Here is a 12,094-nt window from a genome sequence, read left to right as displayed (position 1 = left end):
TTATTTTTAATAATAAATATTTTTTAAGTATTTTTTCATTTACTTTTTTTATTTTATTTTTTAACTTTATTTAGATCACATTCCCCTAATAAAGTGAATCTGGAACTTTTGATTAGATTAAGAGATAAAGAGTTTTAATATCTATTATTCTCTGTGAAAATGATCTCATTATAACAATTTGTAATAAAATGTAAAAATAAATACTACAAATAAATTATAAAAAAATTCAGAAAATATAACTAAATGAAATATAATACAATTATAGTAATTGTATTATATTTATTACAGTAAAAATATTTTTTGAGAAATTTTAAATTTGGTGGGAAATAATTATTAAATTAAATATAATACAATTATTGTAATTGTATTATATTTATTACAGTAAAAATATTTTTTGAGAAATTTTAAATTTGGTGAGAAATAATTATTAAATTAAATATAATACAATTATAGTAATTGTATTATATTTATTACAGTAAAAATATTTTTTGAGAAATTGTAAATATGGTGGGAAATAATTATAATTGTGATAAAAATAAAAAACATCTTAAGTTGAAACTAATGCAAAAATATCAAGTGTCCTTAAAAGACATTTTCTTTATGTTATACATAATTTCTTCTTTTTATCTTAAAATGAAATATGAGGCAGTGATGTTCTGGACAGGTGTGGTGAGCTTCACAGCTGGCTGTATTTAATGCGTCGCGAGCTCTTATCAGCTAATGCCTCATCCGCCGGCTCCTCATCATCATCTGATTCATATCGCTCTGTGAAATGGAGTGGATGAGGAGAATGATAGACTCTTCTTTTGTGTGTCCAGATTGTGTCCGTGTGTTTGCTCTGCTCACGTCGTCCTCACATCTGCTCCTCTTCTCCTCTCTTCATTACTCACTGTAACCATGGAGCTGACCACGTTTCTGAAGCCATTAAATGAAGAAATGTGTTCGAAGCACGTTCAACAGCATTGTGTGCCATTCCAATATTTAGAGTAAACATAATGTAGGACTGGATTTTATCCATCAGAATTTGATTGGATATATATATATTTCTGTGGCTCAGTGGTAGAGCATTGCGTTAGCAGCGCAAAAGGTTGTGGGTTCGATTCCCAGGGAACACATGTTGGGTAAAATTTTTAGTCTGAAATCACTGTAAGTCACTTAAGATAAAAGCATCTTCTAAATGCATATATATATGCATTTAGCAAATATATGCAAATGTTCTAAAATTCAATAGTGAATAATAACATAAATTATATGATGATCTAAAAAATACATTAAAATATTATTTTGCATTACAGTAAAAAATAATCATAATTTTTATTACAGCAATTTTTATTGGAAAAACATATATTTAATAGAACCAATAAATAAAATGCACTGTATAATATGAAATTTGTTTGTGCTGAAGTAATGCAAATTGGGATAAAATTGTGCTCAATTGTAATAAAAATAATGGTGCTAAAATGGACTTAATTTATATAAGAGTATTTTTTTATTTAGTTTTTTATTTCTGTTGTTCTCAATGAGATCTCTATGCAAATACTCATTACCAATTACATTCCAGGATTTTACATTTCAAGAAACTTTCCAGTTATTCAAGAAATACTGGATATATCTTGTAAAATTGATATTGACTAAAGGTGATTTTGATGACATTTCAATGACCTTTTAAAATGTTATTAGCCCCTTTGACTTTTCCATGAATGGATATCACAGTTTCCCTGATATATCCAGGTTTTTCAGGACTGTGGGAACCGTGTTGATTTAATGCATGGATGCGTTTTGAAACTCCCCTGCAATTTGTAAAGTTAACACAAAAACAGTTGCATCCTCTCAACAGCGCAAGCAAGCACTATAGCACGTATTAGCTTGAACACAGCAGGTTAGTTCAAGTGCTGACATCTTTATATCAAGCTTGATCTGATTTCATTTCATTGACAATATTCTGATGTTTTAAGCAATATGCACCGATCAACAGTTCAGCGTGTTCCCAATGCGGTTGCATCTCTGTTTGTGTACTTTACTGTTTTTCTGGCCTTAGTTTTTTATAATTAGCATCTTTGACGAGACATTAAATGAGTTCCAAACAAAGTGTTTTCCTATAATGGCCATACGGTCGCACGCTTGAGCAGTCTGTGGTGAGATCGGCGGGAAGCGAGTGTGTGTGTGTCTCTCAGGTCACCTCCTGAGCTTCAGGGAACTGAAGTATGAACAGATGTGTGTCTGCTGCCATACTGCAGTGTGTTTGAGCATGTAGGAAATGTGTTGTGATGGACCATCTGCTGTAAGAGTGTGTGTGTGTGTGCGTGATGTTCTGGCTCCCCCTCTCAGATCTGTTGTCTAATGGTTTGATCTGTACTGCAGTAAACACTCATGACCCTTCACACTAATTACTCCAGATCCACCTCCTCACACAACCCCAGTCTAATCTCAGCAAGGCTTTGGAAACACAGCTTACATCATCATTCATCACAACTCTTCATTTAAGTGCAATATGATGTTTGGATGTGCTTTTGTTAATAATTTTGTTAATAATGGTATAGTATTAAATATATATATTAAATATATACAGTCTATATATATATATATATATATATATATATATATATATATATATATATATATATATATATATATACTTTTAAATATTTATATTAAATTATAAATATTTTATTTTTATTAATGTTTTTGTAATTTTTAGTATTATATAAATATCTAGTTATTTATTTTTTCAAATATATATCGTATTACCATTAATAGTAATACATTAAATTAATATAATTATATAATTAAAATTATATTATTATGCCCATGTTTTATTTATATATTATTTATTTATTTATTAACTTGCATACATAAAAAAATATATAAAATACATTACAATTTTGTGTGTGTGTGTGTGTGTGTGTGTGTGTGTGTGTGTGTGTATATATATATATATATATATATATATATATATATATATATATATATATACCGGCCACTTGGTAACACAAACTGCTAATCAACTGGTGGTGATGGTGGTATAATGGTGTGGGGGATATTTTCTTGGCACACTTTGGGCCCCTGAGTTTCTCTGTGTCAGTACTGAGTGGAAAACACTTCAGGGTGTCATTAAAAGCAACAGAAGAGCTTTAATTGGGTCGTTAATATAGATGGAGGAGTTTCAGAGGCTTACGGTCTTTATCAGTAAAGCAGTAGAAATGAATAGCGCTGCTGAAAGTGAAGGTATATCAGAGAAACAATCCCAGACTGCTCTCTCCATTACTCTGGAATCCAAACCAATGAGCTCATTTTTTTGAGCAGCTTTCTCTCCTCTTCGTCTTCTCTCTCGCTCTCGTGCATGTTCAGGTTTGCAGCAGTCTAAGAGTGGACTAAAGAAGCAGCACAACTGTCTCCAATATTAATAATAAGAGGAAATGTCTCTTGAGCAGCAAATCAGCATTATTCTGATTTCTGAAGATCATGTGACACTGACGACTGGAGGAATGATGCTGATTGCGTTTTAACATATATTCAAATATAAAACAGCTGGTTTAAATTTTTATAATGTGACAATATTACTGTTTTTACTGTATTTTTCTATCAAATGAATACATAACAAGAGTAAATGACATTTAAAAATATATTCATATATATGAAACAGCTGTTTTAACTTGTAATAATATTTGATATGGTCCTCGACTGGTTGCATGTGGATTTATTGTGGAAGCACTGAATGCAGTGAATGCACAAACACGCGGCGCACATTGAAACAGCTGGGAAGATGTTACGAGGAATAGCACGAGTCACATTACTTAGTGATTTATCTCTGTTGTGTCGAGATCTAAAGTAAATATAGAAGTGCACCAACTATCATTCAAACCCAGCTCTCTCTTCTCTTCTATTTGAATATATTTAAAAATGTAATGTATTCCTGTAAAGCAAAGCAATCATTCCTCCAGTCTTCAGTGTCACATGATCTTCAGATCATGCTGATTTGCTTCTCAAGAAACATATTTTTTCATATTTTTGGGGTAACCGTGATACACGTTTCCAGGATTCTTGAAAGTTGAGAAGCATTTATTTAAAAAAGAAATATTTGGTAACATCATAAATGACTTTACTGTCACTTTTGATCAATTGAACGTGTCCTTGCTAAATAAAAGTGTTCATTCATGAACAAATAGCAGACAGTATTGAGTATATAAAGCACAGTATGCAAGTATTCTGTTCCAAACATAGCTGATGCATTTCTCCACATTTTCTCTCTCATTCTTCTCATTTTTAATCTTTTCTTCTCTCTTTCTCTTCCACACACACACACACACATATCAAACGCTCTGCAGTTGTTACATTGTTCAAGCGAGCGTAGCGCAGGCCGAGGGTTTAATCTCTTTTAGGTAACATATTGTTCTTATATTCATTAAGCAGAGCACTTCAGAATATGACAGCAGTTGTAATTGGTTTTGTTTCATCTTGTTAAAATGCATTCATTATGCGACGGGCCCCCGGCTTCTTTGAGAACACCGGCGCGAGCCGCAGTCACTGTCAGACGCTTAATTAAAGCCAATGCAGAGAGGACATGCTTCATTTGGGACCATTTGAGAATTTCCATCTCCCTCACAGGTAGGGATAAATAGCGGACGCTCTCGTTGATAACACGTGTGTGTGTGTGTGTGTGTGTGTGTGTGTGTGTGGCACTCAGTATTCAAGTCAAGTCACATTTGTTTTAAAGCGCTTTATACAATACAAAGCAGTATTTAAGAAATAGTTGACTCAAAAATGAAAATTTGATGAAAATGTCATCGCCTTCAGGCCATCCAAGATGTAGATGAGTTTGTTTCTTCATCAGATTTGGAGAAATGTATAATTGCATCACTTTCTCACCAGAGGAGGCTCTGCAGTGAATGGGTGCCGTCAGAATGAGAGTCCAAACATCTGATAAACACATCACAATAATCCACACAACTCCAGTCCATCAGATAATGTCTTGTGACGTGAAAAGCTGAGTGTCTGTAAGAAACAAACCCATCATTAAGAGGTTTTTAACTTTAAACCAGTCTTCTATCCATAATGTTGCTTCCCCCAGTGAAAAGGTGATCTCGTCTGAATCAGGAGAGAAATATGCACAAATCAAGCATCGTTTACATGTCCAGTACAATTCTAAACAAACATGTGGGTTAGGGATGCACGATATTGGATTTTGGCCGATATCGATATGCCGATATTTTCTAAATAATTTTGGCCGATGCCGATACCGATATCAATATATATACAAATATATACTGATATATTTAAACTTTAATTTTACTGAAGAGAAATCCATGTATGTCTTCTGTACTGATTCTACCATAAATTTATTATTTTACAAATGTAGACAGACATTCACATCTGAAAAACAGGTCTATTATTTCACTTGGAGAATATCGGTTTGGCTCATCGGCAGAAATATTCATATCGGCCGATACCGATAATGGTCATTTTAAGCTTTTATCGGCCGATACCGATGTTGTGCCGATATTATCGTGCATCCCTAATGTGGGTGGATTTTTATTTGAGAGGATGACAGGAGATGAACCTATTATGGATTATAGATTTATAATTAGGCTAGAAGTGACCGTTTCAAGTTAAACCACCTTGATGATGTATTTGTTTCTTACAAACACGCAGCTTTTGCTTTTTGTCTACGAATCATAAGTGCATATCATTGCGAAGTAATGTTTTATTATTTTTCAACCACCAGTCATATAGACGCACATTTCACCATTTGCGTTCAATATCCTGAGCAAAAAGTTCAACGGCTCATGTGCAGCTTTTCTTGTCGACTTTAGGTAGTTTTATGTAAACACGTTTCCAAAACATTGCTCTGCTCAAACATGTATTGTTGTAATTAATAAGACAAATGGAGTCACCTTGTTTCCTGACCACATGAATATCTGAGATGCACCATATCTTTTTTTTGCACCATACAGTATCATGACCAATAAAATATACTTGTGGCTGGTAAATTCTGGAGCCATTGGCAGGTGTGTGCTTGTGTGTGAAAGATATTGAGGTTTTATTATGTCTGTTGCTGCTGAATTGTGATCCGGATCAGATATTGAGTGCCATAATTACTTTTGAGTGTTATTGAGAGATTAAGAAGATTCCAGGAAGATGAAGAGGGATCGGGGAATTGCTCCATCCTATTTCCTCTTCCTGCCAAAACCTTTGCCTAAAGCACCTGCCATTTAGACTTTATTGCACAATATAGACTTCTTAAAGTCTGTTTACTCAGTGAGAGAGACATACGTGTGATTGTGTGAGTGTGTGTGTGTGTGTGTGTGTTTTAAAGGTCATTAGTAGCTGTGATGCTGTATATTCGCCTCGGGCAGGATTCCTCAGGTTATGGAGGAAAACTCACCTCAGGCGAGGCAGAGATCAGTGATGCTCTCATGGGCCCTATTCTCTATGTGTGTGTGTGTGTGTATGTGTAGCCAGCAATTTATTGGTCTGTATGTGCATTTATGTGTGTACAGCTGTCTTTATTTGCATGCATATGCGGTATATATGTGTGCATGCAGGTCTGCAGTAGTTAAAATGACGGCCTCACCAGAGGAACAAATGCACCGGTGTCAGAGAGATGAATAGCTTTGCTGATATTGACTATTTGTTGCTCTTTAAAAAGACTCCAGCATCCGAAGAAGCTCCTCTATACGTATATATTTCAAGTGTGCAGTAACAAACTTTATTACACTCTATAGACCTAAAATGGATTAAATATACTGGAAAAATATCCAATTGATTCCTTTGAGTCCAGAGTGCATTTGTGACAATGTCCGTTGGTTGACATGCTCCTTACAAGCACATCAAATGAGAGCCGTGAGCCGTGGTGTGGTCGGCTGTAATGAGCCGTGGTACTGTGGACGAGTCGTTTGAGTACCTGACCCTCCTCTACACGGCAGCGCTGGAGACCGAGCGCCGTCCGACTGGAGTGACCGAGCACAGAGTCATTTAAAGCCCTGGAATTACATCCTGCACCGAGGTCGATCGATGGCACGCCTGTCAGAAAGATGAATGGGAGCTTGAGGAACTCCATTTTAATGAAGGCAGAGAGAAGAGAGAGCAGCGCTTGTGTAGGTGTGTTGTGTAAAGATACTCCTGTATTACACGCTCTGTAGGTGTCCACCGCAGAAGAGGTCGAGTCGCTCCTGAACTGATGGAGACCTGCCCTCCATCACCATTCATCACCCTTAAACACACTTCACCCTTCTTCATACCGTTCGGCCTCCGTCAGGGTCAATGCAGAGACTCCACAAAAAAGAGATCCTGGATTTCTATAGTTTATAAACCATTACATTTGACTTTATGACCAAAGAATTATAATATGGTTAGGTTAATATTAGGGGTGTAACGATACGCGTATTCGTATTGAACCGTTCGGTACGACGCTTTCGGTTCGGTACGCGGTACGCATTATGTATACCGAACGGTTCGTTGGAGTAATTAATTATATTTGAAAAAAAAAAAAAAAGAGAGAGAAAGAAATATAATGATATGCGTTCAACAAGGTAGCCCAGTAACCCAAACAACGTAACAGGCAACGCCCCTGACACTCCCGAAGAAGAAAAAAACACCATCTTATATGTTTATGTTAGGCTACTCAGCAGGCGCTCGCTCACTCAGTACGCGCTGAAGGCTCGTTGCAAAATAGCCAATGCGTTTAACAGACTAGAAATGAGAAGATCCTCCAATAACCAACAGGTCTGGTGTTTGGGTGCACTTTGGATTCCCTTTAAGCTATAATGGTGATGGCAAGAGAGTGGTGGATAAATAAACAACGGTATGTCGCATCTGCAACATGACAGGGTACACCAGCGGGAATACAAAAAAAAAACAAAAAAACACCAGCGGGTATATCTGGGATATATGCGTCAGTACTATCTGGGAAAAGACGAAAAAAAGGAGAAACATGCACGCAGCAAACTATCCCTGCAGCATTTAGACACTATAGCTTACAGGGAATCCAACCCAAACACCAGACCTGTTGGTTATTTTAGGATCTTATATTTCTGGTCTGTTAAATGCATTAGACATTTTGCAACGAGCCTTCAGCGCGTGCTGAGTGAGCGAGCGCCTTAGGGGCCGTTCACATATCGTGCCTAAAAACGCATGGAAAACGCTAAGCGCGTCTTTCTCCTGAGGCGTCTGTCTTTGCTAAGCAACAATGACGTGCTCTCTCCATGAGACGCGGAAATTTCAGCGAAGGATAAATGGATTTGCAGCTCTAAAAATCGCTTGCAGTAGCTCTGCTACTGAATTTATTTCAAAATTGCAATACATATACAACTATGATCAGCTGTTCCTTCATCTTGGCTGAGCTCTCAACGTTGTTACGGGAAAGGATGAAGCTGATTAGTTGGTTCTTGTCACATGACCCGCGGTGCGCTTGCGGCATTCTGAAAAGTTGAGATGTTTTTACATTTTGCTGTATCTAAAACGTATCGAACCGAACCGAACCGTGACATCAGTGTATCGTATCGAACCGAACCGTGAATTTTGTGAACCGTTACACCCCTAGTTAATATCTATTAAATAAATAGCAATATGAATGTACATCATTGATGTTATGATGTAATAATCAGAGGGTGGAGAGATGTGGGTTTCCCCCGCTCTATATGTCTTCCTCTGCTAAATGATTTTTTAATTCCCACTGATTAGGAGTTAAACCTCCCACCTGGGTGACACTTAAAATATTGGCAAGTAAAATTCCAAACTTGCAATAAAATCAGAGAGGGACTTTAACTGTACGCGTTGAGCATACGCAAATGCGGGAACAATAACATTTTAATGTTCAAAATGTTCAGAGGATTTATGTCTCTTTCTTTCCGTATACATTTTATAGCCATCATTTTTATATAATTAAAAAATATATTATTTACCACTTCAACATACATTGTCTATGACCAAAAATGTAAGAAAATATGTATTTTGGTTTGTTTGAGAAAACACAAAATGATACAGCTACAGTGTTTTTTTCTTTCTTTTGATTTAGTTGAGTTGGTTTTGCATCAAACACAATGTGATTTTCGGCAATCGAGATCTGAAAGCAACGGCACATTCTTCCGCTTGGGTGAGCGCTTCATGGACAGCTTGAAATCAGCCACAGACCAGCAAATCATTGAGAACGTGCTAAAACCCTGACGAGTCATAACAATACAGCGAAGACTAGAAAGCTGCGGTAAATCTGCTCGCCCAAAGAAGCCGCAATTGACATAGATTTAAATAAAATGACTGCCGTTTGGCAAATAAATCATTTTACATACTTAAACTTTAAGCTACATCTCAAATGACAGGAGATCAACTTATTATCATGTTTATATTATTTATCCCTTCAACTTATTTTCTCAAATGGCCTTGGTTTGCAGAGCATTCGCAGCTTATATGGACAGAACGCCATATATATATAGTTTATGTTAGTGTGTTTATGCATGTAACATATTTAAGTCAGAAGATGGCAATGACTGTCTTTATGAGTGAGTCATTGAATTGTTCACTTAACCAAGTTGTTCAAAAATCCAAGTGAGTGTCTTTATGAGTGAATCATTGAGTCATTCATTCAACAGATTAATTCATAAACAGTGATTAATTCAGGAACAAAAATCTATCTTCCTTGTTTTGCTCCGAGATCCACAACAGTTTATTATGCTGGTACTTTTCGAACTATTTTCATTTGGCCGAGCAAAAACACACAAACTAACCAGTAGCCTAATATTGTGTGTAAAATATAATATTTATTGAACTGTTATATAAAGTCACATTCGCAGTCGTTCTGTACTCACAATAACCCCTTTAGACTTGACGCTCAACTGTCATTGGCATTACTGCAATCTTTTCGGTTGATTAGCGTCTCATTGTTTTTAATATCAGAAATAAACCCTGTTTAAGCTAATCTATAGCATGTCAGTCAGAACAAAACCTGTATGTGGGATACAACAGCGACCAAGCTGTACTATGCTTTCATTGTGTCGCTTTCATGTTTCTCTTCATGCCTTCCTTGGTTAGTTGTTTTCTGCAGTGTTGTTGTTTGGTGACTCTACGGCGCCCCTGTAGGTCTGGAGTCACACTGGGATTGATGAAAGATGCAGCAGGAATGGAGTAACCCATCATTCAGTCAAAATGTGTAGCGTTTTACACCCTGTGAGGTGTGATTGTTTCCTCAGGAGGAGAGGAGAGAAGATGGAGTTGATGGATTATACGAGAGCTTCTCCCCAGAGGTCTCTCGGCCCGTGGGCCGCTCCGCTCACACGTCAATATCAGAGATCAATCGAGCTGATCTCTGAGTGTGTGTGTTTCACTGCTGAGATGAGTCTAAATAAGTCAAACACTGTTATGCAGGTCAATCTCATGTCTTGGTCAAAGACAAATATATTATTTCCTTTTGGGCACCATTTATATATATATATATATATATTATATATAATATTATATATATATATATATATATATATATATATATATATATATATATATATATATATATATATATATATATATATTGAGCTGGATGTGTTGATATACTATAGGAATGCAGACTTAGGTGAAACTGCTTTCTGTTCTTTTAAGTCAAAACATCTTTGACAAAAGTCTCAGAGCTGTTTTAAATCAGTCAATCAGGTTGTAAATCTGTTTAAATGGTTTGTTTCTTCACATCATGTGTTCATGGCTGATTTGTCTTATGAGCGTGCTCTTTGTCTCTCTCTCGCTCTGTTTTCTTTTTCTTGCTGTTTGCACGAGCATAGCATTTCTCTGTGGCATGCACTGTGCAGCTGTAGTTTCATCCCATTCAGTTTGTTTACAGCTAACAGAATATTAATGCCTTTAAGTTACTTACATCAGTAGTTTTCAACTGGTTTGCTCTGATCAGGTCATGGACAACATATATGCTAAATGCAATTAATACTTAAACTAATTGCATACAAGGTAAAAGAAAACATTACTCTGCTCATGTTAAGTACAGGTTCACTAGCAACTGGGATAAATATAACTGAATGCAATTCAAGAGATATTTAGAAACAGAAAGCATAATATTTCCTATTCAGGATTTGTTGTATTAATAATGTGGAGACATAAAATTCCTTCTTTGTGTTAAATATATATTATATTATTATATAAACATGTTATTTTAGTGTGATTCTAGAACATATTATTTATTATATAATCATTTTATTTTATATAGTATTTATAGAATTTTGAATAAGATTGTATTATTTCTATAGTGTGCATTTCAATTTTATTTAATATTTTAGTACTGTTATTTGCCTTTGTTATTATTATTATTAATATTATTTTTTAAGTTTGAGTTTTATTGCCAAAGCAATAATTTCCACTTACATGTTCCATTTATATTTCAGCTAATAAACTAATTATTCATTCATTTTTAAAATGTCAAAAAAGCACATATTTTATTATTGTATTTATTTATTTATTTTAGTAACAGTTTTATTGTTAACCATAACAACACATAACTTTAGGTTAGGTAACGTTATGTGTCTTTCTCATTTTAATTAATATTAATATTAATATTATATTTATTCTATTAATATTAATTGTATTTTTTATTGCTGCTATTTCATTTTATTTTGGTCTTTAGTCCAGTGTTTTAGTACTTCATCTTAAACATCTTTTCATTTCAGTAAGTTGCCAAAGTTAGATTTAAAATTAATTAATTAATTTATTTATTCTAACAGTTGTAGTATTCTGTTGAATCTTTAATGTCCAATATAAAATCTGAAAAACCAGTTGAGAAGCATTGACTTATTAATTGTGTCAGTAATATCTGACACCGAGCAAGTTAAACATTGAGCATCCATGTTTCTTGTTAACAGCCACAAGCATAGCTGTGGCTTTCACTGTCTGTATAAACATCACCACTTTGGAAGTGATTCCTATGGAAGGATCATTTAGGACATTCACCGTTGCATCTAAATGCAGTCGATGCTCTCGAAGCATTCAGTGATATTCAGGTGGCTAGTGAGCGGTTTGCTCGTGGAACAGCAGCACAGCTTTCTTTGGAGAAGGTCACAACTGTGAGATTCATTCTTTGGGAGCTGGCGATGTAAAAATGGTGCCGCAT

General features: G+C 35.3%; 1 protein-coding gene across 4 annotated transcripts in view; it reads left to right on the top strand.

The window, feature by feature from the left end:
• Nucleotides 1-12,094, top strand: part of LOC127966211 (tetratricopeptide repeat protein 28) — a 264,693-nt gene that overhangs the window by 177,762 nt on the left and 74,837 nt on the right. The gene's annotated exons all lie outside the window — the stretch shown is intronic.

Source organism: Carassius gibelio, chromosome B10 (assembly GCF_023724105.1).
Source record: "Carassius gibelio isolate Cgi1373 ecotype wild population from Czech Republic chromosome B10, carGib1.2-hapl.c, whole genome shotgun sequence".
Lineage (NCBI taxonomy): Eukaryota > Metazoa > Chordata > Actinopteri > Cypriniformes > Cyprinidae > Carassius > Carassius gibelio.
The sequence above is the reverse complement of the archived record's forward strand: the minus strand, read 5'-3'. Positions and strand labels throughout refer to the sequence as shown.